This window comes from Patella vulgata, chromosome 1, assembly GCF_932274485.2.
Source record: "Patella vulgata chromosome 1, xgPatVulg1.2, whole genome shotgun sequence".
In the NCBI taxonomy this organism is placed as follows: domain Eukaryota; kingdom Metazoa; phylum Mollusca; class Gastropoda; family Patellidae; genus Patella; species Patella vulgata.
Window position 1 is genome coordinate 81,333,730 of NC_065879.2, and position 24,903 is coordinate 81,358,632.

The 24,903-nt window shown below is 37.5% G+C and overlaps 2 long non-coding RNA genes across 3 annotated transcripts; both read right to left on the reverse strand.

The window, feature by feature from the left end:
• Nucleotides 1-6,781: 6,781 nt before the first annotated feature.
• Nucleotides 6,782-11,534, reverse strand: LOC126825155 (uncharacterized). Its single transcript, XR_007681813.2, has 3 exons — nt 11,453-11,534; nt 10,494-10,712; nt 6,782-9,577 (listed from the first exon to the last, which is right to left on the reverse strand). It is a non-coding gene; the product is annotated as an uncharacterized LOC126825155 (long non-coding RNA).
• Nucleotides 11,535-14,241: 2,707 nt separating this feature from the next.
• LOC126825138 (uncharacterized) lies at nt 14,242-23,334 on the reverse strand. 2 transcript variants are annotated; one of them, XR_007681810.2, is made up of 4 exons: nt 23,174-23,334; nt 21,423-21,611; nt 20,233-20,448; nt 14,242-14,329 (listed from the first exon to the last, which is right to left on the reverse strand). It is a non-coding gene; the product is annotated as an uncharacterized LOC126825138 (long non-coding RNA). The 2 variants fall into 2 exon arrangements; XR_008788916.1 differs by lacking the exon at nt 14,242-14,329 and adding an exon at nt 17,360-17,509.
• Between the last annotated feature and the right edge of the window lie 1,569 nt (nt 23,335-24,903).

Below are 24,903 nucleotides of genomic sequence, written 5' to 3' on the forward strand. Positions count from 1 at the left end.
TCCTTCATAAAGATGAATTAGGAACAGACTTGAAAAGGTGGACTAAAAAACATATATGTACCGTCTTTAAATCATATACGTACATAAAGACATTAAATAGGATAAAAAAAAGTGAGGAAGGGACATCGTGAAGAGCTTCATATGAATAAATATCTAGAGTCCAAATTCTCTGAGTAATGCACACCCCGAAGGTCACTCGTTAGTTAATATACATCGTCTCGAAAATAGACAACTTTACCCATCCTTCCCCGGCACACATTTAGGGACGCTTTCGTCTCACCATTGATATTCAACTATGTGCTAATAATACAGATCTTTTTATTAACTGGGTCACAACGCTTGCTCTTGTACAAAGACCAGTTTCTTCATTGTCTTCGGTATTAACTTTGGTACGTCTATCTCCTTCTGAGGTTTTTCCTCATTCAGTTACTGTCTTGCATCATGCAAAGTTATTAAAATGGTACATAAATGTGCCTTTATCAACCTTTTCAAGTCTTTTAATAACCCTATTAAACTGTATAAATTACACTTATCATTGGACACCTGGAATCAATGCAATAACTACAGAAATGAGTATAATCATTGTTGGGTGCACAAATATTGTGTTTCCAGTTGTTTACAAAGTGTACTTGGTTTCCACATGCAATGGGTAGGCTTACATTGAAGATGCAGTGAACTTGATCAACGTCATTGACAAACATACGACACACGGGCACTTATTATTGGCATAAAACAGATATTTAAGATAATAAAATAGAATTTTATTGGGATTGTTCTGACTTTGATTTTCCCTCTGGATGAAAGATGACCACAATCGAAAGCACACGCTTATGAATATGAGAATAACACTGTTATATTGGGTTGCAGATGATCAAGTTAATCTCAGTAAAGGATTAAGACAACTCTTCCAATTAATGGTAACATTTCAAGCTGATAATAGCGTCTAATCCTGTTTTTTTAATATCTTAGTGAATGGCTTTAATGGATAGATTGACCCCTATAAAATATGTATAAATACCAAAATCAACGTTCTAGGATGCTCACTCTGACAGTTTATATAGTTTGGTGGCGACCGTCTTGGATTTCACAATTACGTCATGCGTTTTTAATCTAGCGAGTTGTTTGGTGCCTATACCTAGGTTTTAAGGGTAAAGCAAATCCTTTACCCTTAAAACCTAGGTATAGGCACCAAACGTGTTACCCTAACATGAATAGTAAGGGCGTTATGGTCGGTTATATGGAATGGCGGCCATCTTGGACGCCATTTTGAATTTCACCTTTCTTTCAAATGATTCTGAGTTACCACCCATGTTTTTTACACCCAAATTGAGGGGACATTCAAATGAACACAGGACTTCCCTCAACTGATCGAGTGACGCCATAACGCAAAATTGGTGGGATTTGGATAGACATTAAAATCAACGTTCTGAGATGCTCATTGTGATAGTTAATATAGTTTGGTGGCGACAACCTTGGATTTCACAATGTTGTCCTGCGTTTTTCATCTAGCGGGTGGTTGCACAGGATTGTATTACCCTTCAAACCTAGGTATAGACACCAAACTTGTTCCCCTAACATGAATAGTAAAGACGTTATGGTCACTTATATGGAATAGCGGCCGTCTTGGCGTAAAATTGATGGGATTTTTGAAGTCTGTGGTATCGATTTCCTATGGATAGACACCATACTTTTTGGGTTTAGAGGTCAATATTCACACGTTATTTAGGAGTTATTTAGGAATTAGTGCTCTCGAACGTGATTGGGCGAGGAGAAAATTCAAAATGGCGCCATAACGTTTCCCCAAGTGGTAAAAATGAGTAACTCCATGGAGAGTTAGTACTGGACCAATAGATCATAAAAAAATAAAAACCATCTTCCCCCCACTTAATTCCCGTAAATTTTGTACTCCGACCACGCTATATATCGAAGTCAAACTGCCAATGTATAGACCGGACCTCGGTTTTTCGTCCAACCCGATGGGCTAGACAGCTGTCTTTATCAGGCTCCCCGTCCTGCACCACGCGGCCTGCAGGTTGGCGAGCCGGCGCCTTACCAACTTAGACACCGTGGCTCCCCCATTTACACTAAATAAGAAATATTTTTTTATCCAGATATACTTACTAATTATGTAAAAATTGTTTTAGAACTTAATTTGCAGAAGAAAAAAAAAATAACATTGAGAGCTAATTAACTCGCTCCGATTTCATTCCTTTCAGTCATAGAAGCGGCCAAGCGAATATATTTACTACTGATGAATCCATTAAGAGAGAGAGAGAGAGAGAGAGAGAGAGAGAGAGATGGGTTTAACGTCCACTCGACACAAACTAGGTCATTTAGGAACTAACACATGGTTCAATTTTATTCTAATAGGGGTCTTTAGCAATGGGAGGATCCGGGGAAACCTTGTCACGTACAACCGGGAAATCGAAACCACTCCAGTTGACTCAATGACAGACCTTATGATACAGCGCGCACGTGCTAACCATTCAGCCGGCCATGCAACCCCTCTAAGCAATATTAAACCTACTGACATAGGTATATGCCTCATTCATCAATGTGCTTGAAATAATATTACCAAATCATGGAATTAGTTGTTCATTTCGATGTTTATTACAATTTTTACGTTTAATACATTATGTATCATGTTATGGACAGGTTGATCTAAATAAGATTATAAAAATATGAAGGAGGTATGAAAAGGTAAAAATAGTTCTTACATATAAACATGTCACTATAAAACACGGTGTATAAATTCGTGAATAGCGGGCACGTACAGGGCCTTTTGCATCCATGGCTGAGATTATACCATGGCCGCAATATGCTTCCATAGGCATGGCCTCTTCTCCCTTCAACATAATAAAAACCTGTTAATCATTAGTCATACTTATAAGAACATAAACAGTGTTTAATTAACTCAATAACTTTTCCACAACATAAATAATTTGATAGTTTTCTTGAAATAATAACACTCGATTAAACATATTTACCAATTAATCAAATCTAACGCTGATAATGTAGGTAGCGTTCGTGAACCGAATCAAGGGAGTTTTCTAAATATCAAGGCGGGGTTTGGACAGATTCATTTGTAGGATAGGTTGTCTAATCTCGTCTCATCGATTATAATGAATGAATGAATGAATGAGGTAAACGTCATACTTTCTCCACCAACAGTGCTAATAAAGACGGGCAAAATTGTTTACGTTATATTATCAATATGAATTAATTTATCCTTTTATATATTTCAGATATCGGTCGCTTAAAGATACATTATGGGAGATTAGATAAAGAGCTGGCAGTTCTCACTATAATAGTTAAAACTAGATAATGGAAAGGGAATTTGCTGAAAATTTCAGTCTAATTGATGCACTCTGAACCGCAATTTTAGCGGCATAGCCTCGATCATCATTACTAAAGTCGGTACGATAAAAACAGTCTCGATTATCCATTTCAAGATTAAATCATGAATGAAAGTTGAGCAAAAATCGGATCCTAAGCCAGTAAATATCACAGGCTAGCGTTGACATCGAGAGTTGATTATGCAATAGGCAGATTTAGCTCTTGCATAATGTATGTTTGAAGAATGATATCAAGAAAACATCGAAATCCTTACTCTAGAAAGCCTTTAAATATGTGTACCATTCACTAATCTTTTCTACTATTTGTGACTGTCGTTTGTTTGTCGGTCTGTTCAAGGTGTTGCCGGCTACGCTAGGGCTGTCCAGAGGCTAAAGCTTGGTGTATAGTAGTAGCTCGGGGTGAGGAGTAACATAGACCTAGTGGCGATGGGCTACCACTTCCGGTTTCGGAGATATGCTACTTCCGGGTCATGGCTATATCCACCCTACTCCGGTTCTAGTATTCATTTAACCGAATGAGTTGTGTTAGTGCACATGTCTTCGCTTTTGCGGGTTACATCAAATAAGTTCTCATTTTGGTTTATAATTGGTCCACGTTTCAGCACGGGCCAATAAATTGGAGAGTCTTTCAATAAAATCTTCAAAACAGTCAATTATAATGGGAACATCAAAATGTTTCCTAAAATTCATGGGCAGACATTTGTTATTTATATCTATTGTTTTAAAGGATACCATTGTTAATTATATTGAGGATTGGATGTGTCTAAAGATTAATTAATTTATCTAGAGATAAACACAATCTCAACATATTACTTGATCTGGTCTTTAAAGATGGGTTCCCGCGTACAAACTGGGTGATTTAATGGTATATATGGACTAAAAACATATTCAAACTAATTAATTTGTCATAATTTTGCTTCAAATCCTTCTCAAACATTGTAATTGCGAATGAGTGTCCTGCTATAAAATTCGATCATACCAGGTCACGTTTACGTCACGTGACTTACCTCTCTTGGAAGTCAGAGGAGAATTCAATGCATACACAAGACGATGTTGTCTTTAATCGCTTACTATTTATTACAAATAAATTCTCGGATTAACCACTACCCGCGTTTTTTTCCGTCATTTTTATCTCAGAAAGTGTTGTACGTCTAACTCTTCATAAAGTTTATCAACTTGTGCATCAAGCGTTCAATGTTCGCGTGTGACGTTTGACATCACACGTGCAGAAATTCCTAATCGCCGGGCTGTTGATTAGGGGAACCCTTACATTTTTATCCTATATACGCTCCATGAGTGTTTTTCGGGGAATCCAGTATTTTGGATATCTCTACTTTCCATATATACCAAAATTACCATACTTTTATTGGAAATAACCACCCGATAAATACTTTTCTGGGAACCCATCTTTAAGAACAGATTTCAAGCACGTCTATAAAAATTGTCTTTGCCAGACCCTCCTCCCGGCGCCACTGGTAACGGGAAACCACTCGGAAAAAATTCCGAGGTACTTTTAGGCCAACAGACGGATCGGGCCTCGGATCTGATGATTAAGAATAAGACACCAACGCCTTACTCACCGAGTCATATATAAACATACTCCGAAATGAAAAAATAAACACCCCTAAAGATACATTATGGGAGATTCGATAACGAGTTGTCAGTTCTCACTATAATAGTTAAAAACTAGAAAATGTAAAGGAAATTTGCTGAAAATTTCATTCAAATTGATCCACTATGAACCAAGAACAAAGCGATTCGCCTAGCCTTGATCATCATTACTAAAGTCAGTACGATAAACAACACAGTCTCGATTATCCATTTAATCTTTAAATCGTGAAGGAAATTTATGCAGTAAATCGGCTCACAATCCACTAAAGATCGCAGGCTAGCGATGCCATCTAGAGTTGATTATAGTCTGGATAGGTTAATTAATATCTAATTAATAATTTAGATAACATTTCAGACCTCAAAAACCTACAATAGACAGATTTAGCTCTTGCATAATGTATGTTTAATATAAAACAAAAGAGTAACAATTCGGATACCCTTTATCAAACACGTCCTAATGTTATAGATTAATATTACGAATGTTTCTCACAAGTCAGTTATCTCCGAAATAACAGTGGAAACACCCCCAAAACCACGGCATGTCTCCATGAATATATTGTCATAGATAGCCGCTTGTCTAAAAGCAAACCTTTATGAATTCTAGAAATCTGATCTCACTATTATCATGTTCGCCTGCTGTTCCAGATACATAATATATCTCCTAGGATTTATGCACTCCTATCCCAATGCTTTACACCAAATCTGAAAATGAGAAGGGTTCATTCTCTCACTGTTCTAATGCTTCACACAAATATGAATACAATCATTACTGATATGCCACCTTGTGTACTTTAGTTTGGCTAAATGGTTTCTTCGGCGTCGAGATGATCCAACTAGAAATTCACAAAACAGCATATCTACATCAATGCCTCTAGAATTGAAAGGGGCTTACCCCTAACTCAGCATTATCCATACTATTGGAAATTGAAATTCAATTTTTGTTCATTTCAATCATTATCTCGCGGTGAAAATATGGGATCCTAATATAAACTATTTGAGACACAGTGGACATTTTAAAATCAGTCTACGAGTCGTGTACTCTTCGCATATAATGGTTTCGAGCGCCATTTGTAATAAACAAAGAAAAACATCCCAGAGGACAGCGTCAATACAATAGTGGCTCTACTTGGCTTAGACGTTCATCGTTTGGCATGTTATGGGTTGGTATCAATGATTCTCACACTGTCAGGATACAGTGCTTATAGCTAATTGTTTAGATGCATGTAGAAACGATAATCATTAATATTGTCCCATTTGGTTTTCCATAGCTTTGTTGTGTTAAATTCAGAAACTAATTTTAATTACAATACGGTCAAGCCTACAAAACTATAATGTTATGGCATTAATACAAAAATACATCCGAAATAAATAGTAAGGGTTCTAATAAGAATAACCTTACACTGAACAGTGTAATCTTTATACGGCATTTAGTCATTGAATATATATTATTAAAACATAATTTACATGTATATGGAAAACAATCACTGAGTTTTTCACTCTTAAGTTTCAACAAGTTCCTCTTGTCGTTCTCATTGTAAGTAATGACAGTCTACTCACATTGTAACATACTCTGCATTATACACAAAATCTACTTTAGTGCCTTATATAGATACGGTGACCATACTCTGCATTACAAACAAAACCTACCAATATCATAAAATAAAATAAAATATCATATCTTACTGGTACAATAAAATGAAAACAACTACTAATTAACAATATCTTTCATATTTATATAGGTCTACACAATTTCATTTTTATATAAATAAATAATATGAGGACACATAACTACTTTTCATATATCTATAAATATACACGAACAAAATCCCACAACACTTGATAGAAATATATCTAACAAAATCACACAACACTTTACATAGAAATACATTGACTTAAAGTAATCGATATCTTCCGCGCAATAAATATTGTTATTTGATTGATTGGTACCGCCAACAACAGGTGCACGTAGGAATTAGAGGGAAATCATTAGCATATTGTTGCAAGAGTGTTTACATAGTTGTATATGGGCTTCCGTAGATTACGTGTAAATGCAGGTGCATTGAGCTGTGTGATTCACTTCTTGCGACACTAGCTGAAACGCCAACGCTGATTTTTTTTTGGGAAATTAATGTAAACTGTTTAAAATGAAATAATGGAGATGTTTTTGTATTTAGTGTTTTATGTTCATTTTGATTTAGATTGTATTTGATAGGGTGTGTGTGTGTGGGGGGGGGGGGGGGGTGACCGGATGGTAAACGCGTGTGCCTTCCATCGTTGTGTCTGCCATTGAGTCAAGTGGTGTGGTTTCGATTCCCCTCCTGTGCGTGACAAAGGGTAGGGCCACCTGTCCAACCTCGTGGGATTTCTCCCGATCCCCCGGTTTCCTCCCGCTGCTGAAGACCCCTACCCGCAAGCAAATTAATGAAATAAAATTGAGCCATATGTCAGTCCCGAAATAAGCTAGTTTATGTGGAGTGGACGTTAAACCCCATTTCTCTTTCCCTGTATTTGATTATAGTTAATACAGCTGGTTTGATAGTGTCGCAACAATACCATTATTGAGTTATGTCATTTGTTGGTCGTTTTCTAAAGTACGGGGTTTATAATGAGAAGTGAGTTGTCATCCAAGTTATCTGCCAACTAGAATTATATCATTACTAGTCGAACGAATCCAAGGTCCAGCCTGCAGTTTCACAATAAACTAAAGCAAACACACATTGCTTGATTCATCTAAGTGACTGCCTCTTATACTCTGGCCTCATTAATCCAATTTATCGCTTACGGATCATAATCAAAATTATTTATATGTTTGTCCAGTTAAGCAAAATGTTGTAAAATTTATTTTATATGACCTTAGCTACACATATGTATTCATTAATAACGAATATTTGTGACAAAGTGCTTAATTTTCTATTTTATAAAATACGAACTATTATTTAGATTCTGTGAACTTACTGACTCCAGCTGGTTTGATAATAGATAATATCGACTTTAACACTGTATATACTTCTGTTAAGTCACGACTGTCTGTGTTGCAATTAAACATGTAATTAATCTCATATGTCCTTTACAAGCTACACATGATCCGTGTACAACACTCAGCATGCCTTTAAAGGAAAGTGCAGTGGTCAGTGCATCATACCATGACCTGATAATTACTTCAAAGGAAATACGCAGTGCAATTACAGATATCATAACCTGATAAATAAACAATATCACATATGATGATGCCTCTTATCCATTTTGTCGGCGGCTATATAACCAGGAGTTTACTGTCAGTTGGAGACGAGCGGAGAGAAGGAGAGACACAGACGAGAGAAGAGTAGAGACCGGCGTATGTTAATGTTATCGTGTATATTCCCGATGTAGTTTAGTTCCTGTTGTATTTATGTAGCTGTTTTATACTCTGTTCCGATGTAAATAAATCCTATATATACGAAACTGATATCCGTTATCACTAAGATAGTGTTACATATTGTGATTAATTTATGTTCTACTGTATTAGATAAATTAACTGATAAGAGAACTCGTTGTGAGGGTATTCTAAAATATTGTCTTTAACGCATAAATTAAATATGACTGACAAGGGGTTGGCCTAGAATGTAGGTATTACTCACGCGCTACTTCTTTTTTGTTCAAACCATATACATATCGACAGAAGTTCATAGCGTCAGACAAAATGATCCATGCCATGATAAGGCATATTATCATCACAGCCGAACCACCTATGCATACTACCGACGGTCTATCGTCTTTAATACTGTTGTACTTTCGAATAGTAGCGGATAGTGTTTTATAATCTATCTCCAAATATTTTTGAACACCGTTTATTCGTGTTTCCATCATTTGCTTGCTATCGTTCATAATTATGTTATCCGCACAAAAACAACCACAGGTAGTTTTCTCGGTCGTTGGAAACCAAAATGTGGAATTAATGACGCCATTCATTAACCAGTCGTTTAATAACGTACTGATCTCAGCAGACGACGTTGTTGTATCGTCTGTTGTGATGAGTACGGTACTGGTATCATCTGGTGACGTTGTTGTATCGTCTGTTGTGATAAGTACGGTACTGGTATCATCTGGTGACGTTGTTGTATCGTCTGCTGTGATGAGTACGGTACTGGCATCATCTGGTGACGTTATCTGGTTCAGTGATGTTGTTGCATCTTCTGATGTGATAATGGCAGTACTGGTATCGTCTGGTGAATCTATATCGTTCGGCGACGTTGTTGTGATAATTGCTTTACTGTACGTTGTTGTGCCGTCTGTTGTGATAATGGCGGTACTAGTGTCTTCTGGTGACGTTATTTCGTTCCTTGTTGTATCTACACCACCAGTTATTGTATCTATACCTCCACTTGTTGTATGTACACCACCAGTTGTTGTATCTAAACCATCAGTTGTTGTATCTACACCACTAGTTGTTGTATCTACACCATCAGTTGTTGTACCTACACCACCAGTTGTTGTATATATACCTCCAGTTGTATCTAAACCATCAGTTGTTGTGTCTACACCACCAGTTGTTGTATCTACACCATCGGTTGTTGTATCTATACCTCCGGTTGTTGTATCTACACCATCAATAGTTGTATCTATACCATCAACTGTAAATGTAAGATAATCCATAAATATTTAACATGAAACGGGCGGCAAATTTAAATTGTTTAATGCAACATATCGGCGCAGTAGAAGATGATATTTTGATCACAGTGCTCTGTTTTAGATAAACCACGTCTCCCACACCTACACCCCAAAGGCGGCGATCCATACACTTCTACCAGCTCACTGTAATTTAAGTCCTTGATTAGGTTTGACGTCTTTGTGCGCCCAGCCTTTGTGACATGGTTTATTCTGTGGCTTAGCTTATCGCCTGTCTAGATTTGATGTCGTCTCTACTCTATCTATTTACGCTTTCGTCTATTTCAGATTTCGGGGGGCTAGATGGCTGAATGGTTTGCACGTGCGCGCTGTATCATAAAGTCTGTCATTGAGTCAACTGGCGTGGTTTCGATTCCCCGGTTGTACGTGGCAAGGAGTAGGGTCGCCTGTCCAACCTCGTTGGTTTTCTCCGGGTCCTCCCACTGCTAAAGACCCCTACGCGCAAGCGAATTATGGAAATAAAATTGAACCATATGTTAGTCCCGAAATGACCTAGTTTGTGTCTAGTGGACGTTAAACCACATCTCTCTCTCTCTCTCTCTCTCTCTCAGATTTCAGGTATTCATGAACCTAGTACATTGACCACGCCTCTATATCACACGTAGCCTTACATTGACCCACCTCTATATCACACGTAGTCTTACATTGACCACGCCTCTATATCACACCTCTATCAGATTTTACGCATTGATTTGTTTGGATTTAGTTCACTATCTGTATAATAGTTTGCCCCCCCATCCCCCCACCCTATTTTAAAATATTGTGGATTATGATCCCTCTCCCAACGTCAACATGACATAGACTAAAACAAAAATAAATGTTTTATAAAGCGTTTCAATTATTTTAAAAACTTCAAATTACCACAAATAAATTGTAGTTCTAACCAGTTGGTGTCATCATAACAAAAGAGTTTCTTATTAAAATATTTTTGACAAGCGTCATCAATTGTTGTATTGTTCAAAACGAGGTTGTGTATATATCTTGGTTGGTTGCCGTCACTTGGTATCCAATAGTAACACAGCCATAGGTCTAGACTGATGCTTGCATTACTATATATTGTGGTAAATGTGAAGATCTCAGCTATAACAGAAGTAAAAGTAAAAACTGAATATAATTGTAAATTAAAACAACCTTTAACGTCCTCCATACGTTCAAGTGGGATTTTATTACGTCGATAGCAAATGAAATGAACACCCTACTGTTCTTCACCAATGGTTCGTTTACGTGCACGCCAATATACACACGGGGCATCGACGCTGTCCTAGTTACCCCCCACACACACTTCGTCCATCACTGGCACAGGAAAATCCCGAGGGACTTTATCGGGACCATTAGATTAGCAACACCACCGCGGCTCTACTTAGGTCAGAATACAATACAATATATCCTAAATATGAACCTCACCCCAAAGACGAAAATCCTAAAATTGGGCAATACTAGTGCCCATCAAACAAGAAAAAAGCCTGAATATTCCAAAGCAGGTATATCCTGTTTCGTGGAAGGCACTCGATAATGTTTATAATGTATCGGTTCCACAACTGGTACCCAAGATTCACAAAAAGGTCACCTGTCAAGCTGTTGAAATATAAAATAGCTGGCAGTTACGTCAAGTACAATTACTGATTTACCTCCCTTGAACAGAAAATAGTGAATAGAAAAAATTGTAATTGAAGGAAAAGTGAACTCTTCAAGAGCAGTTTAAGTGAGAAGAGCATTTTGCAGTGTTATCACTTGCCCATTCACAAGAACGGATGTGGAACATTCCCGTGCTGGTAAAGCTGCAGTTTCGAATGCATCATAAGAGAAGATTAAATACTAACGACATGTAGGAATAGAACAAGTCTGACTAATAGGTCCAGTTGGTGAATCCACAAAACACCATGGTGAAGATAGCAGACTTCTCGGATTACGACAATAAGAATGATCTCCAACTTCATCCAACAGTTCCTTCCAAGAAAGACAACTCTGTCCAGTAGAAGTGAAGTCCACATTACCACTATAATTATCTCCACTTGGTTTAAGTCTACAAAAATCTTCTGTGAATAAAAGACGTAATTACAAATATAAATCAAGATAGAGCAGTATTTGATTTAACGACTGCTTCATTAAGTAACTGATCTACGGAATATCATAACATTCAAGTGATAAATCTGAATAATGTGTCGTCATTAAACTAGTACACATATTAACTTAGAATATATGGCATAAAACTCCCTGGCGTAATATCTCCAATAGTTGATTATCACATGTTATAGTCGAAATGTCACTCAGTAATTGTGCCAGGTGATTTATGGATATAACAACTATATAAATATCTACTGCCACTATTTCTGAAGAATTCAGATTGAAGGATTTGTCATACATGTATATCTGATATCTATGTCGAATTAAGGCCAAACAATAAGAATACATATTGTGACGAGTGTCTGCTCTTTTAGACATCTTTGATGCGATCACAACAATGGGGCTTATATGTAATGGACCCGGATGTTCACCTGTGGCGGATTCATCTAGACAGCAGTTTTAGAGTGACTCTCTGTCCTTTTGGATTCTTTGTCAGTGCCGGATTTCCTATAGGCAGTCTTAAGCTTAGGATCTCGAGATCGTGGGGCCACGGTGAATAATATGTGAACAATGTCATAACCCATTCTTACAAGTAAGCTACTGTAGTCTTAAACAAACATCATCATTCTCAGCTTTACCCAGTTGTGTTTAAATCACACTTTCATTTTCCTCTAGTCGTGAGGGTGGGGGATTGGGAGAGTAAGTGGAATAGCCTAATGCCTCTCTTCATCTAAGCTCATTTGGTTTAGGAGAAAAATATTCAGTTCAGCCATTTTGTTTGCGGGGAGAAACGAGAATGGGATGGCTTAGTTGGCCTCGTGAGTTGTATTACCACGTGAGATTTTACGTAATTCTGATTGGCTTCCTCCTTTTTTCGCGGCTGGAAAGTAGAAACTGGTCGAACTCACTTTTTCGCAGAGAAAAGAGCCAGCAAAAAGTAGTATGGCGCCGCCTGAAATTATACTGCGCATGCCTGTACTCGAAAAAATTCGCTTCGCGCGAAAAAATTCGCCTAGTGGAAAACCGGCTTAAAACCGGCACTGACAAGTCTATACAGGTCACACTTCTATGGAATACAACTTCTGAGTGATGTTTCGACTAGGCTTCTTTAGTCATTATCAAGCAATGATGAGTATGTTGCCCTGCATCTTACGTTATGTAGCCTTTGCGCATTACACAGTTTAATAATTACATTCTTCAAACCTTCAGAATAAATTAGAACGTAAATCCTTACCACACATGTTTATTTGGCAATATTCCCAGTCAGTAAAATTTTTAATCCAACACCAAGGTTTATTTTTATATGGGTTGGGATTCCGACAATAATTCTTAGCGTCATCAACATCTATATTAGGATTAAGTGACGTGTTGATGGCTAATGAGGGCGGGGCATCTGACCAATGATCACATGATGCACCGGATATAGTATAATCCAACTCCCCTTTATAATCTGCACCTGTTGTATAACGTAGACATTCCAGACCTAGAAATAGAAGAAACGGTTCCTACTGGTCAATGGTTGTCTTGACTATGTGAACACAATCCTTACTATCTCACAATCTAATATTGTGATTTGCTTAGAATATCCAATTGTGCACATTGGTGCGTACCGTACTTTAATTTGGTTGGTGTTTGTATTCGGTGTTGCCGGGGAAATTCAGAAGTGAAATAAAATGAATGGATGAATGAATTGGGGTTTAACGTCCTACTGTTCTGCTCCGGCTGGGCTAATAAATGGATAAATGAAATGGGGTTTAACGTCCATACCTTCTGCACCGACTGGGTTAATGATAATGGGCATACGTCATGTGGTGTGCTGTTGGGGGAAAGCAATTAGATTTCTCCGTCAAGGGTGCTTTACGTGCACCCTAACGTGTACACTGGGCCTCGGGTTTTCGTGTCAGCGCCACGCTGGAAAATCTCCGGGGAACTTTCTCAGCCAACACCCGGATCGAAGTCCATACCTTCTGGGTAGTGAGCTACTGCCGTCCTGAGCCACCGTGTCTCATCTCTATATGAGTACCCGGATCGAAGCCCGTACCGTCTAGTTAGTGAGTTACTGCCGTACTGAGCCACCGTGTCTCATCTCTATATGAGTACCCGGATCGAAGCCCGTACCGTCTAGTTAGTGAGTTACTGCCGTACTGAGCCACCGTGTCTCATCTCTATATGAGTACCGGAATCGAAGCCCGTACCTCCACTTTTTAATATACTGCTCTAATTGACCATGTTTGAAACAGGCCCCGTCGTCGTCTTTCGCGGGTAAAGTTAAATGTGGGAGTGTTGTATTTCATCGCGCGGGTTCGTCTTCCCCCAAAACAATATCCTCTGACTAGAGTTTTGTACTAGTACATATCAAAACTTTTTATGATAGATTCAGGCAGAAGGAATTATTGTCACAATCATATAACAATTACCTGTATTCCAGTTTCGGAAAGACACATAAATCTCACAAATAGACACATTTACTCTGATCGTAGTTGTGAAAGTAACAAATTTATCAAGAATGATATTTGTACATTCAAATGTTCTAGCTCTGCTCATATCATCTGCTGGGCCGTTGTAATAACAAAATCCGTTTGACGTAACTACTGTCCCTAGCTTTATCATCATACCATCCCAAATTTCATCTACTGCAACAAAAATAATATTCTCCATAAAGAGAGGGGGACTGTTTAATATGGAATAAGTTTAAATAATTTCATGGGTTGATTTGGATATTTGTTTACAATACAACTTTTGCGTCATCAATTAAAGACTTATACAGGTGAGATAACGAACTTTCAGTTCCACAATCTGCCTCAATTCTGTCATATCTGACATCGAAAGGATATATTGAAAGTGGAATATCTTTGGGATGGATTTCTTGAAATAAGTATCAATATTAGTCGCAACATCACATATTATCATTGTTATTGCCAGGTAATCAAGTTTATTTGGTCGAGCTATCCAAAGTAAATATATTTATTGAGAAGTATTTCTAGACATTCAAATGTTCTAGCCCTGTTCGTATCACCTGGTGGTCGTTGTAATAATATAAAAAAGTCAGTTTGATCAATTCCATCCTAATGGAAGTATAACGTTGCCAATATTATTTCAATGTTCACGGTGCAAAATGCATATGTCAGCAGTTCAAAATACGTATTTTGGTTTTACAATTTGCAATTTTCATTGATCGACAATACCATTGCCACAGTCTTAAAATACAAAGTACAATTTTCAATTACACAAATAGTAGTATATTAGTTATTCTGCACATATCACTTCTCCTTTCTGCATTTTTGCATAAGAGACAAATGCATAATAGAACTCAACATATTAGAACGTATACTTTATATGCATAGGCACTTGGAGGGATTAAAATATGGTATCTACGACGAAGCTCGTTTGTATACGGACTATAATATAAAGTCAAGCAGTAGTAAAAAGTTGTATTTTAATCCCTTCAAGTGCCTGTGCTTATATGGGATCCACGACGAAGCTCCTTTGCATACGGAAAAAAGTCCGGACTAGGACGGAAATTAATAATTTACGCGAATGACCTTATCAGTAGAACGGGGCGGTACTCATATTTAAAGACCTTCGAAAAACGATCCATGAAATGAAATTAAATGGGCTTTAACGTCCTAATGTTCTGCCATGATTGGCCTAATGAAAACGGGCATACGTGTGCTATGAGGGAAAATTTGCCCGGACAGCGGCGCTGTATACGGCCTACTCGTGTATCGAATTCCAACAGCCAAGAGATCTTTTACGTTCACTGCAACTTGAATCTTTTTTTTTTCAAAGTAAGGAGCCACGGTTGCTATACCTGAGTAAGACCTTGGCTCGCTAGCCTGGAGGTCGCGTGTTCGATTCCTGCATTGGCCGAGAAAGTGTTTTCGCCTTAAAGTTAATAAATAAAAGAGACTTTAATATTTATCGATCCATTGTTTTCATATTCCTGTTGGACGCGGATTCTACACAAGTTTTGGTTTCGCCTTGTCAGTGGTGCAGAAAGGAAGGCCTGACCATGGCAGTTGTCTAGTCGTTCGGATGGGACAAAAAACTGAGGTGCCGTGTATACATTGGCGTGCACGTAAATGATCCCTTGACAGTTTGAATCCGCTGTCCGGGCGAAATTTTCCTCATAGTCCACTGTATGGCGTATGCCCGTCTTCATAAGCCCAGTTCGGAGCAGAACAGTAGGGCGTTAAACGCCATTTCATTTCATTTATACAGTATGCAGGTTATATATAGACTTACCACCTATAAAGACTGTGATAGATGCAGCCTCTACTAGTTTCAAGCTGTTTATTACGACAGCGAGATTATTATTGATATATGTACGGGTACACGTTGTGATATCACCATCTAATAACAATTTATTGCCAGGTGCATTGTATTTATCTGACATAACACCAGTTCCAGGTTCTGTAATAATATATATTGTATAGATGAAGTCTCGTACAATAATAGTAATACTGAGATACATTAAATAATTCTATAGGTTGTTATAGATATAACCTGTAATATGTAATAATATATATTGTATAGATGAAGACTCGTACAATAATAATAATACTGAGATACATTAAATAATTATATAGGTTGTTATAGATATAACCTGTAATATGTAATAATATATATCGTATAGATGAATATATGTACAATAATAGTGGGGTACATTCATTAAAGTAGCTAAGTCTCTAACTCAATACCATTCAAAGTCTTCAACGTTGAAAACACGAATTATTTATCAATTTAAATCAACATTGATGTTGTGATCTTACCGGGAAAAAATGGGCTTCTGATATCCAATATTAAAGACAAAATAAACATTTTATCATGCGCAATAAATACTATCGGTGTAGACTGGAATAAACAGACGCTAGAGACTGCCATTCGATTGAGACGTCTGGCGTATTTCACCGAACATACCCGATTAGAAATTACGGTAAAACAGAAACGATTTAATGTAAATCAGTTTATATACATTCATATTACATTATTATATGCGTTGCGACCGATTTATGTCCATTTCTAGGTCCCAAATTATAGCTCCTTTAAATAATTATATATTCATTATCTGGACACATTACAGGAACATTTTTTAATCATACATAATATTATCAAACACAAAAAGTTTGTTTTCTTTGTTTCCGTTCTATATAGACCGAGAGGAATAGTTGCGCTGTTCAATTTGTTTAAATATAAATGTTGCTGTACGCCATTATACTACCCTTAACGTTTACCATTGTCCGTATTCAACATTCCTGAAAGAAATTCCACTACTTTCAGGTGTATTCTACTTTTTACCAGGACATCATGCCAGTGGAAGGTTTAGTCAGAAAAGTAGAGAGGTTATTACCCATTACAGGACAATGTGAAGTGTTCACCAATATTACATAGGTGATGTTTAAACACATTCGAAATATAACTTTAACATAAATACATTTGCTGTGGTTGACATGCCAAAGAAATGAAAGAGTTATCCTGACTGGCTCAAGCTGGTGTCGATTACGGGTATATAGTCCACGTCGTTTGTGGCCGCCTTCTTTGGGTTAACGAATATAGGAGATAAAAGGTATTACATTTTGGTATATCAGTAACTGGTTATTATTTGCGACTAATACCAAAATCACAAGTTAAATTATATAATTTACCGAAACACAATATCGGAACATCTGTCCATGTCCCATTAGGTTGACAAGTTGATGTTCGGTTTAATCCACCATAGTAAAACCCCTGAACACAGGAATACAATACAGTATCTGGTGTCAACTGTTCTACAAATTCACCGCCATACACAAACGGTGGATTACCACAGAGATCTAAAATATAAATAAATAGCGAATCTCCTACGAGTCTTTTTTGATATCTAAACATATAAACACGAGTGGATAATGTAAAAAAAAAGAACGAGGCTTTGCCGCGACTATTTTTATTTTATCGACGAGTGTTGATATTTTTGTTATATCAAAAGATGTATTTATCTCCCAACCGTACTCCTTGTCGCGTTCAAGCGGGGGTCGAAAGCTCGCCACTTGACTCAATGACAGACATTGAACCACTAGACCATCCAATGCGAACAACTCTGAATAATTCGAACAGCACTGACGATCGATTGAGGTTGTTAATATGGCTAAATATTATTGAATGTCAATGTAGGCGATTAAACAGTGCCAGGTTTAGGTGCAGAGCCCCAGGAAGTGACGCAACAAAATGATAACACGAGTGTTTTAAACACAATTGGGCGAATCCGGCAATAATACTGACGGGTGTTTCACTCGGCAAACCTCAGCAGATTCCAGTACCCTACATCTAACCTCCCCTGTAACTACTTTCAAGTTCCCGGATTACCAACGGCGTTGCCCATGACGACGTCTTTGAAGAATGTTTTATCATACAAATATTTCAAAGTCTAAAGCTGTTTTTTTTTTTAAGGTTATCCGATTTTCTTCGAACAAGGACAACTTTGCACTGAAATTCTACACACGCATCCAACGACGCAATTTTGATAACTTCTTTTTAAAAGCGGTAAATTTTCCTAATTAGTAAACCGGTGCCGCATCGCAATTGTATAGGCGTAGGCACATATCATTTACCGTCATACAGCCGAGGCTAGATGTAGAGTAACGGAATCTGCAGAGGTTTGCCGAGTGACGGGTGTTTAAGCAGCAGTGTTTATGACACCTTTGCCGGAGGCTCGCCATATACTGCTCGCAGGGTTTCTTTTAGTTATACCTAATCCCACTCAAACACATTTGGACTGTGCGTGGTCATTACTGTCCCTGGATAACAACCAATACAGCGTAACCAATGGATGGGGATTAACAAAGGCAAGATATGTTGACGTAAAAGTGTAAAATGACAATCGCGGCTACATTACATTATAAATCTACTCAGGTGAAATTTAATTAGATGATAAAATTAGACACACTGCGTCAAAAACCCAAGTTTCGGCTCCAAGTGCAATAATGGCTTGAGAGATGACTCGGGTCAATGCCTCAGCAATATGGAGACTCCCTATATCTTGGCCTTGATCACGTAAATTATTAATTTCCGTCCAAGTACAGACTTTTTTCCGTATGCAAATGAGCTTGGTCGTAGATCCCATATAAGGTATATGTTCTAGTATGCTAAGTTCTATTATGCATTAGTCTATTAGGCAGAATGGGGAAGTGTAATGTGCAAAATAACAATTATACTGTATTAGTATTAATGAAAAGTGTATTCTGTATTTTCACACGGGAACTACTGACATGCATATTGCACCATGAACATTGCAATAATTTTGGCAACGTTATTCTTCCATACAGGTTTGCAAACAAACGCTCTACTCTCTGCGCCACCTTAGCTCCCAAGAAAATGGAAGACAAGATTAATTTTACCAGTGGAAGGTATTACAGTGAAAAGTAGCAGTAGGTGTTTTGATAATAGTATGAACAGGCAATACAAACATTCATTGATGAGTTTAAAATACAGATGTGACGTCATCCTTTGATGTTGGCGTACCATTATTTCCAATAATGTACGGGCAACTTGCCAATCGTACATTATTATCTATACTAAATGAAATATTGGACTCGCGTGGCGTATTTCATTGAAAAACACGTGCGCGATAGTGTCTGTATTTTAAGTTGTTTAATGGTCTCGAGCTAAAGACATTACGTAATATATTTAAACAACACTCGGTTAACGCCTCGTGGAGAATCAATATATTACTTATTGTCTCGCTCTCGGCCATTTAACAACACATGAAAATATTACACGGCTGTGAAATGATAAGAGGTTAACCTATATTACGCGTTTGAATAGAAAATACACACAGCACATCCAAAGATAATACACACATAAAAAGATAATAAGAACAGAAAATACGAAATGTGAAATGGCGGTAATGTGTAAATATTACATTAGCACAAACATGTACAATAAATGTGTATAGATTCACAACACAAAATAATTTGTTCCGAAAATAAAACTGAAAATATGAATAACTAATATAAATATCTGTTTAATGTAAAAAAAATTATAAATAATTCAGAACAGAACATGCAAAAATAAGTAAATAATATAAATATGAATAAACTATAAATATTATGAAAAAAAAAAGATTTAGACTAAACAGATACAATCCTCTACATTCTACTTTGTATGATTAATAAAATTGATTTAACATAACATCGTTACTCGCTATGAATGTGATCAGTGGAATGAAAATGTCAACTATTTACAATGTTCTTTATTGTTTTAATAAATGTTTTTAATATAAATCAATGGCAAAGAGAACTTATGTTTTAAATCACCTCCATAAATTTTAACTTCACGCAATTCTAGAGACGGGGGCAGGAGAATGGGGTCCCAAATATTAGCGATTTAGCTGCTTTAAAATCGCCTCCCTACATTTCTACTTCACATAATTCTAGATATGAGGAACGGGGACTGGCACCAACAATGCTTTTTGTCTCTCAGGTGTAAAATATACTATATTGGTTATTGTTTTAATTAAAACAATTAATATAAACATAAATCAATGACGATGAGAACTTACGTTTAAAATCGCTTCCATAAATTCTAACTTCACACAATTCTAGAGACGAGGGGAGGAGAATGGGGTCACCAACAATGCTGATTACCTCCCCGGTGTAAAATTTATGACAATCAATAATAAGAGAGTTAGTTGGTGGAGAAGTGAAAGTAGCTGTACCACAATTATAAACATCACTCCCATCTGTTATGGTAACTGATATAGAATTTAATAGGTTATCTGGAAATATGATGAGAAAGCTGATTTTCAAACAGGCTTAAAGATACACATGGACCCTTTCTATTCAAACATTCATTAAGGACAAGGAAAAACAGACGTCACTACAAGGCACTCAGGAAGAACTCATTTTTCATGTCCGAAACCATTCCTTACTTCAAGTGTGTGTGTGCACTGGCCATGAATGGTACCAGATGTGAAACACAATACGACTTTAGCAAGTCTTGCCGGTTTTGCATTATGAGCATAATACTGACAGAGGTCAATAACATTACCTCCACCATCGGAGACAGCATGATTGGGCATACGTGTTTGAAGATATACATCGAAAGTTACAGTTACGTCTCGGTCGTGAGTCGCTATTCATGGGATATATACAATAAATGAAAGCTAAAAGCGATAAATGGTGCAAGGCGACAACTGGCCCAGCTGTCAGGAAAGTGTAACTCCACACCACACAACAAAACTGAATCTGATAAATAGCAATATTTGTGTTGTATATTAACTTTCAAATGTGTACTTATCCCTAACGTCCCTTTGTTGACCCTTAAGTTTTCAGGAACTACATGTTTAGAGCATGGACACATATGTTATTTCCTAAGTAGACTTTATGATGTCTATATGTAAAGTCATCACAGTCTTTTTACCTTTCATTTACGTCCAGTATGTTGATCATCTATTCAACGAACTGGATGTACATAGAATTCCTGTTAGTACACGATTCAAACACGATATCCCGGTAACTTGGATTGGGCAATTCGAGGTTATAGCTTGCTGTAACCGTCCACGGTAAACTTGTTGGAGGAGTACTCATGAATATTTTGTTGGAGTACTCATGAATATTGATGTGCGCATTTGGACGAAATGGGATTGCCATACATTGTATATAAGACAAAGATATATAAATAAATCATATTATCTGACCGAAAAACGAGGACATTATACCTGAAATGATGTTACCGGACAACAAAACTTACTTGATCCATCTGGCCAACTGAGTATTATTCGATGCACGGTTTTATTTTTAGTTAGAGTAATTTGCCAGGTTGGATTACTGTCAGCGGCGCTTTGTGAACAGGTTGTGTTGTCTCCATCAACTATATGCATTGGTATACTATTTGGGTCTGATGGAACAGCTACAAATACGCCATATAGTGCCAAATTCTCTGCAATGTGAAGATGTAATAATGAAAGTAGTCGAGTCTGATAGAACAGCGCCTAGCGATTTTTTACTACAATCTTCATGTAGTGTAGGCCATCGAAAGTATATAAAAAAAGAAACGAAATAAAGATCTGTATTTTAATCAGATTGCGTTTGCCGGCGATCGTGTGCAATGCGCATTTTCTGGTCACCGTACGGTCGTAGCAGCGCACTAAAGACGCCACTTCGGTCTGACGAGGGCATTATATTTATAATTGATGCTCAATAAATAAAAGCATTTTCATCATTTGTTCTAGAATCGATAAACATCACGCACTAAACTCTTAGATTAACTGGCCATTTGGTGTACTACCAAACGGTTGTATGTGTGTCAACCCGTGATGTTATGCTAGGTTCGCGATGCGTTACGATAGGCTTGTCCCTATTAGAGACTTTTGACAAGTGGAATTTTTCACATCCGTATCACTATACGTATCGTCACGTGATACGTTGCGTCAACGTAGTTTTGGCAGATTTTCGCGCCGCGTACGTATGGGCAACTGATGTGAGTTTCGTTCTATTACAGAATGATGGCAGTTATCTACCAAGATCAACATCAGTACTAGTCAAGTGCCTAGTCTACAAATTCCTGAAGGGAGTAAAGTCGCTCGACAGTCGCTGGGCTATTTAGAATTTTAAAAAAAAATAAGTGTCGATTCTTATTAAAAAAAAAGATCTTCGACTTCAACTCGACAGCAGTTTTTCCTTTCAATAATGTATCATTTCTGAAAGTATATACAAATGTGAAAGGTCCCACCTCCCTAAATTTACCACATAGATCAATCAGCATGAAGATAGAAAGGGAATATATGAAAATGCCGGGAAAAGCCCACCAAAAGTAATTATTAAATTTCAGTCTTTATCATGGTTAAAATCATATCAAATATACACCTTCGTGTTGTAGGATACACATAGATTCATAAAAACGGCACAACATTTCAGCGTGTAAAAGTAACAGGGGGGTTGGATGGCTGAATGGTTAGCACGTGCACGCTGTATCATAAAGTCTGTCATTGAGTCAACTGGCGCGGTTTTGATTCCCCGGTTGTACGTCACAAGGAGTAGGGTCGCCTTCCAACCTCAAGCGAATTATTGAAATAAAATTAAACCATATGTTAGTCTCGATATGACCTAGTTTGTGTCGAGTGGACTTTAAACCCCATCCCTCCCTCCCTCTCTCTCTCTCTCTCTCTAAAAGTAGCAAATAACAATCAAGTCCTATATTTGCTGTTTAGGTCTTATTTATAGAATTTCTGCAAGAAACCTTCAAAATTGTGGACCACACAGCCGAACGCCGGACCAACACGGTAAAGCCCTGGAATGCAACCATCTGTAATAGGGTTGGGGTTAGTGCTATACCTGTTTACATGATATTTGGCCAAATCTGGAGGTGGTCATAGATCTAACCATGGAACGATATAGTTGCTTGTCAGCCAGCAGTTAAAAGTAGTATTGGCTCAATTTAATTTAATTGCAATTGAAAGTTAATGACTGGTGATTGTGTCGAATGAGTTATGCAATACCTACCGGAACAAAGAGGCACATCGCCTGTAAAAATACCAGCTTGACATTCTCTGTTTAAATCTCCCTGGACTAAAGTGTAACCTTGGTAACATGTATAATTGAACCATCCTCCTTCCGTTAAACCATTTCCGTGTCTATATGAATGGTAAATAGGTTCTGGTTCATTGCAATCTGTAGTATAAAACAAGCCAACAGTGAGGCTGATGTCCCCCGCCGAAATAGGAAAATAATTAGAGGACACATATAAATTTATCACAAATTATCTTTTACAAAGTATTGAACAATCAAACAGTATATCTTTACTTATAGTCTAAGCATACAATGTTTTTGATGGAATAATTATAGCATATTAAGGGGAAAACATGCTCTATGCCTACAGATCTAGAGTTTGGTTGTATCAACGGGTCTATTTTCCATCTTGCTGCAAGTTGTGCAAAGTTCACTGTTTTCTTTCTGTCATTAAATGTCAATTCATTATTGCATACTACATATTTAATTAATTTATAGTAGTTTCTTTTTCAATTTGTTTTTTCTGCTTACCATAAGCGGAACGGACAGACAGACAAACAGACAGACGGACGAACCCATTTTAATAGTTCCCTGCTTTCTTCGAAAGGCGGGGGACAATCAAAGTAGGAGAGTTATTGTTTTCCAAAGTCTCGACCAATCAAATTGCGTATCGCTCTGCTTACCCTGAGCAGAAAATGCTCATTATCAAACTTAGTCAAGGTATTACTGTAATGAAACTATACACCAAGTTTCATCAATCTCACTTAATTAGAACTAAAGTTATCGTGTCCCAAAGCATCAACCAATCAAATTGCTTATCTCTGCTTACCCTAAGCGGAAAATGCTCATCTTCGAACTCCATCAAGGCATTGACCTAATCAACACATACACCAAGTTTGAACATTCTAGCTCAATTAGGAAGAGAGTTATCGTGCCCCAAAGTATCAACCAATCAAATTGCTTATCTCTGCTTACCCTAAGCGGAAAATGCTCATCTTCGAACTCCATCAAGGCATTGACCTAATAAACACATACACCAAGTTTGAACATTCTAGCTCAATTAAAAGTTATCGTGTCCCAAAGCATCAACCAATCAAATTGCTTATCTCTGCTTACCCTAAGCGGAAAATGCTCATCTTCGAACTCCATCAAGGCATTGACCTAATCAACACATACACCAAGTTTGAACATTCTAGCCCAATTAGGAAGAGAGTTATCGTGTCCCAAAGCATCAACCAATCAAATTGCTTATCTCTGCTTACCCTAAGCGGAAAATGCTCATCTTCGAACTCCATCAAGGCATTGACCTAATAAACACATACACCAAGTTTGAACATTCTAGCTCAATTAGGAAGAGAGTTATTGTGTCCCAAAAAGTGTGACGGACAGACAGACAGACAGACAGACAGACAGACGGACGAACCCATTTTAATAGTCCCCTGCTTTCTTCGAAAGGCGGGGGACAAAAATATTTCTTATTATTTAAAGATTTATAGTATGTATGTTCTGGTATACAATTAGAAATGGTTGCACCACTGATATCTTCGGTCTTGTATGGCAAGCCAAAGCGGAATTAAGAGTCATTCCACGAGAAAACCATGCTGAAGGTGGGGGCAGGCAGATCAAGTTCATCTCGGGGGGATTTTATGGACTCCTCAAGACTACTTCACAGCCAGGCGGGCCGATCTCAAAATTTCACCGTTATTGAGAAACAACCTCTGGGT